This window comes from Sciurus vulgaris, assembly GCF_902686455.1.
Source record: "Sciurus vulgaris genome assembly, chromosome: 6".
In the NCBI taxonomy this organism is placed as follows: Eukaryota; Metazoa; Chordata; class Mammalia; order Rodentia; family Sciuridae; genus Sciurus; species Sciurus vulgaris.
This window is the reverse complement of record NC_136466.1, coordinates 66799248-66804999: the sequence shown is the minus strand read 5'-3', so window position 1 is coordinate 66804999 and position 5752 is coordinate 66799248. Positions and strand designations below refer to the sequence as shown.

At 42.0% G+C, this 5752-nt stretch overlaps 1 pseudogene across 1 annotated transcript; it reads right to left on the bottom strand.

Moving 5' to 3' along the window:
- Nucleotides 1-622: 622 nt before the first annotated feature.
- Nucleotides 623-2252, bottom strand: LOC306663433 (keratin, type II cytoskeletal 8-like; annotated as a pseudogene). Its single transcript has 2 exons — nucleotides 1185-2252; nucleotides 623-1113 (listed from the first exon to the last, which is right to left on the bottom strand). The product of its transcript is annotated as a keratin, type II cytoskeletal 8-like (transcript).
- Between the last annotated feature and the right edge of the window lie 3500 nt (nucleotides 2253-5752).

Genomic DNA, 5752 nt, shown 5'->3' with positions numbered 1-5752 from the left:
TCCACCCAAAATGTCTCATTTTCAATGTAAATTCAGCAGATGTATTCAACCACAAAGAAGATTTAGCTAAAATAAAGGAAACCCCTTATCTCTTCTCTTCTCTTCTCTTCTCTTCTCTTCTCTTTTCTCTCTCTCTCTGTCGTTCCCTTTCTTTCCTTTTCATTGTTTGGCTTTATCACCATCAGTTCTGTGCAGTCTGTCATTCATCAGCAACACTTATACAGTGTCCATCTAGAGAAAGAGCCTTGAAACTTTATGTCTGTTAAACGAGAGTATCTCAGGAAACCTGAGGAAAAATCCTTCACACTTTACAAGTGTGGTTGTCTGTCACAGACCACAGTGCTCCCAAGGACACCACTTAATAAGTCTAGAACTCACTGCTATAGATTACTCTAAAGAGTCATTTTCATCTTCGATCTAAGATTCTATGTGTAGATATTCAAAATAGGTTTTCTGTTTTGTTTTGTTTTTTGGACAGGGCCACTTGAGGCTTTATTTTGAAAAAAACAAGTGAATTGGTTTGGGGTTGAGGACATGGGCAAGAGGGGGTACTCCAGGTAAAACAGGGGCGACCAGAATTAGGTGAGAGCTAGGGCTGAGCCTTGGGTGGGTCTCTTGTTCCCTATGCTCCCCTCTTACAGCTGCCTCCCCCAGAGGCTCTGGGGCAGCGGGACGCAGGAGACGGGGAGGAGCTCCGAGGCTGTTCACTGGGCAGGACATCAGAGGACTCAGACAGCAGCTTCCCATCGCGAGTCTCAGTCTTCTTCACAACCACGGTCTTGGTGTGACTGAAGAGGTAGAGCCCCCAGCAGAGCTGAAGCTGGGCTGGAAGGAGCTTGGGCTGGAAGGAGCTCGGGCTGCAGCTGAGGCCAGGGCTGGAGAGGCCCCGGTAGGACATGCTCAGCCCTCTTGAGTAGCCACTCGTTGTCTTCCTGTGGATACACATTTTCTGCATCCCAGTCTCCAGCCAGCTCTCCTCGCCCTCCAGCAGCGTGCAGTAGGTAGTGATCTCAATGTTCAGGGCCAGTTTGACATTCGCCAGCCCTGGTGCTTGTGCAGCTGCTGCGTCATGTCCTGCTTGGCCCGCTGCAGGACTGCCTCTAGCTCAGCCACCTTGGAGTTGGCATCCTTAATTGTCAACTCCCCACACTGCTCAGTATCAGGACTGCCTCTAGCTCAGCCACCTTGGAGTTGGCATCCTTAATTGTCAACTCCCCACACTGCTCAGTATCAGCGATGGCAGCCTCCAGGGATGCCCTCTGGCCTTTGAGGGCCTGGATCTCTGCCTGGAGGTAGCTGATTTTGCGGTTCATCTCAGAGATCAGGGTCTTGGTGCGGCACAAGTCATCCCAGGGCTCCCAGCCAGTGTCTGCAGCTCCTCATAATCTGGTACATGCTCTCAGCCTCAGCCCAGCAGCTGTTGGCAGTCTCTTTGTACTGGGCACAGACCTCAGCTATGATGCCATCCATGCCCAAGGAGTGGCTGTTGTCTATGGACAGCACCACGGATGTGTCGGAGATCTGGGACTGCAGCTCACAGATCTCCTCTTCATACAGTTGCCTGAGGAAGTTGATCTCATCAGTCAACCCTTCCATGTGAGACTCCAGCTCTACCTTGTTCATGTAAGCTTCATCCACATCCTTTTTGATGAGGACAAATTCATTCTCCATCTCTGTACGCTTATTGATCTCATCCTCATACTTATTCTTGAAGTCCTCCACCAGCCCCTGCATGTCGTCCAGCTCTGCCTCCAGCTTCAGCTTCTCCTGGCCCAGTGACTCCAACTGCCATTGAAGATTGTTGATGGAACTCTCTAACATGTCCGTGATGCTGCGAGCAGTCTTCTGCTGCTGGAGGAGGCTCCATTTGGTCTCCAGATTTTGTTCTGCTGCTCCAGGAATCGCACCTTGTCAATGAAGGAAACAAACTTGTTGTTGAGGGTCTTGATCTGCTCCTTCTCCTGAGTCTGTGAAGTCTAAATGTTGGGCTCCACCTCCAACTTGAGGGGGCTCAGCAGGCTCTGGTCTCTGGTGCCTGCTGTGATGCCCACCACACCACCAACCCCACCATAGCTGCTGTTCAGACCCATGCTGGAGCCCAGGCTTCCCCTGAAGCTGCTGCTGCTGCCCACCTAGAAGAAGCTGGAGGAACTGATGTGGGCACTGAGCCCACTCATGTATGAGCGACTACTAAAGGCACCAGAGCCAGAGGTGGACATCTTGTAGGACGTCTGGGTCACCCTGATGGACATGATGGAGGCTAGACTGAAGGCAGAGGGCTGAAGACAAAAATCAAGAAGGAGCCCAGCAGCTGCTTCTAATAGTCTCAAAATAGGTTTTAAGAGAATGTTATGCTCATACATTACTATAGCAAACAGCCATCCTATTTGAAAGTGCTCAAAAGCTTTATAAAGCCCGAGTTCATTTGTCCAGTTGGACTACCCCTGTAGAGCTATCCTATAGCAATATGCAAAGACTACAATAATATGTATGAAAAGAACTTTAAATGACAACCTAAATACCATCAGGAGGAGAATAATAAACGGCAATAATTAATCAATTATTGTATAGTCACTTATTATTATAGTCACATTATTATGCACTCCCTTAAAAAGTGTTTCCAAAGGCTGATCCTGTAAGGTTTCAATTTAAGTGAGGGAGGACATAAAACTGTACATAATCATATCCATTCCAGATTTTAAAATTATATAGGTAATTATATAAATATATGTATAATTAATTAGAAATCATAGGACCTGGTATATGATAGGAACATAATAAATTAATAGGCAAAAAATGAATTAAATACAACAAAATCTAATGGATATATTTGGAAGATTGATTTGAAGTGATTTTATTTCTTTCATACTTTTCTGTACAGATTCTTATAATCAAAAGTTGTTTTTAAATATTAATATCATGTTTAATTATTTGATTCTTATAATAAAAAATCATCTACGAAGTGAGTAGGAAGAATATTATTTAATATGAGCAGGCATCATGGGGAAATTGAAATGATTGCCTGAAGTTTTTTGCACTGATAATAATTTACCTAGGGCTGCAATGTAGGCATCTTTTGGTCCAGACTGGTGCATGTTCCATTGAAAAAACAAAAATTTCTCTGAATTGTTGAGAAAAGACTAACTCTTGCTCTCCTTTAACACTATTAAATGAAAGAAGACTCAGCTGCCTGCCAATTCCCAGGGTGTCTCATCTCAATCTTTAGACCAAGGTCTTAGTCCTGGCACACGTACAAACCTCAACTCAAGTCTTTAGATGTCCTGCTAGGGAGAACTCTGAGCACAAGTATGTCACTGCAACTGTGTGAAGTATAGTTTTATAGTGGAAGAACTTCTGCAAAATATCTTGGTTTTAGAGCTCAATTAAGTGTTTAATTTTGAAAATAATAATTAATAATAATGACTATCAATTTTATGGTCATTATTTGACAGTCACTATACATAATGACAGGCACTTGATATCACAGAATACTCATAAAAACTTTCTAAATACTATCATTTTATAGATGAGAAATTAGGTATGAGGGGGTTAATAATTTACTCAGAGTGTACACAGCTAGAAAGTAGCCAAGTAAAGATTCAAACCAGGATCTCTCTGACTTATGGATGCTGTTTAATGGTAAGGTTATACAGATTCCTTTCTGATTCCTCTTGCCTAACAGTGCCTAACAGAAAGAAAGGTAGATACCTTACTAAATAGGTCATGAATGAATTAGACACAAAGGGCTACAATTGCAGTATTATCTCAAAGTACCTCAAAATTTAGTGGTTTAAAAGAACAGTATTGGTCTCACAATTTCTGTAGGTCAGAAGTGTTAGCAGGCTAAGCTAAGCCCTCTGGCTCAGGGTTTCTCCTAAGGCTGTAGTTAAGATGTGAGATGGGATTGTGATTCTCTCAAGGCTCAAATGAGATTTACCCACTGTTAAGCTGACTCTCAAGATTGTTGGTTGATTCAGTTCCTCTCTGGCTATGGTCTGAAACTACCTTCAGCTGATGAACATTCAGGTTGTTTCCACGTCTTGCCTGCGTAAAAAATGCTGCAATAAACATGGAGGGTTGAGGTGTCTCTCAGAGATGCTGATTTCATTTCCTTTGAATATGTACCCAGAAGTCACATTGCTGGATCATATAGTAGCTCTATTTTTAATCTCTGGAGGAATTTCCACACTCTTTTCCATAAATGACTATTCCAATTCACACCCCAACAACAGTGTACAAGTGTTCCCTTTTCAGCACATCCTTGCCAACACATGTTATCTATTTTTGAACTCATAAAGACAGAAAATGAAACGGTGGTTTCCAGGAGCTGGGTGAGGGGTGTGGGAAATGGGGAGAAGTTGCTCAAAGATTGCAAAGGTTTGTTCAGTCATGCAGGATGAATATGTTATATGTTCTGGGGATTTAATATGTAAGTTTGGTGCCTGGTTAATAATACTCTGTTGTGTATTTGAGATCATCTAAGGGAGTCTATCCTAAGATTTTCTTAACACAATCATAATCATGTAACATGATGGATATGTTAATTCATTTGATTTGATTATGGTAATTCATATTGCAATATGTATGTAAATCAAATCATCATATCATACACCTTAAATATATCCAATTTTTTAAAATGTATCCAACTTTATTTTGTCATGTATGCCTCAATAAACAGGAAAAAAGAGAATGGTTTGAATTATGCTAGAGAAGGACATTAGTATTAGTCATCACTGTGTTCACATCCCTGTGAAAGAATATCTGAGGAAAAACAACTTAAGAAGAGGAAAGATTTTATTTGGCTTACAGTTTTGGAAGTCTCAGTCCATGGTCTGAGCTTATGTAAGGCAGAAAATCATGGTGGAATGGCAAAGTGGAACATAGCTGGTCATGTCAGGGCAGCCAGGGAAAAGAAACAGAGTCAAAGGGAGTAGAGACAAGAAATACCTTTCTAGGGAAATCCCCTAGTGACTTCCTTCCCCCAACTAGACACCCCTCCTGCAATTTCTGATACCTCCCAATAATGCCATCAAATTATTAACCCATCAGTGAATTAATCCTGTGATGAGGTTAGAGCTCTTATAATCCAATTACCTTCCAGAAAGTCCCAACTCTGAATACTTAACATTGGAGACCAAGCTTTCAGCATATGAGACTTTGGGGGACACTTCATATTCAAACTTCAACTACACACATGAAGAAGTGTCATGAAATACAGTATAGAGACAAAGAGGAAGGAACAAACATGAATGGAATGATTTTAATGTCCAATTATTTGCTACCACTAAATGCCAGTGAAGAGGCATGAATGGAGGACTTTTCTTCAGGTACAATGTCTTGATCACAATAGATCCATGAGGAATATTTGTTGAATAAATTAATAAAGAAAGAGGCTTTTTCCTCTTTGTATCTTAAAAAGATACACACATCAAAATGCACTTTTAAATGTTCACTGCCTCAATCATTCAAGTGCCTACCATGAGCAGTCAGGGGACTGATGACTTTATGAGATCCATTGCCACAAAGGGACTAGGGTGTTCACAGTTGTCTCCACTGAACAAGGAGTGAGAGGCGAACCACAGAGGAAACTTGTAGGTCCAGGTTGTTTCAAGCATTATGGGAGAAGGTTGGGGAAGTGGGGAAGGCAATCAAGAAAAGCAGTGTTGAGACAAACAGCATGAATGATTAAAGAATATAAGAAGTCGCATATTACACCATTAAATCTGTGTTGTCTCATGCGGTTGGAGGTCTA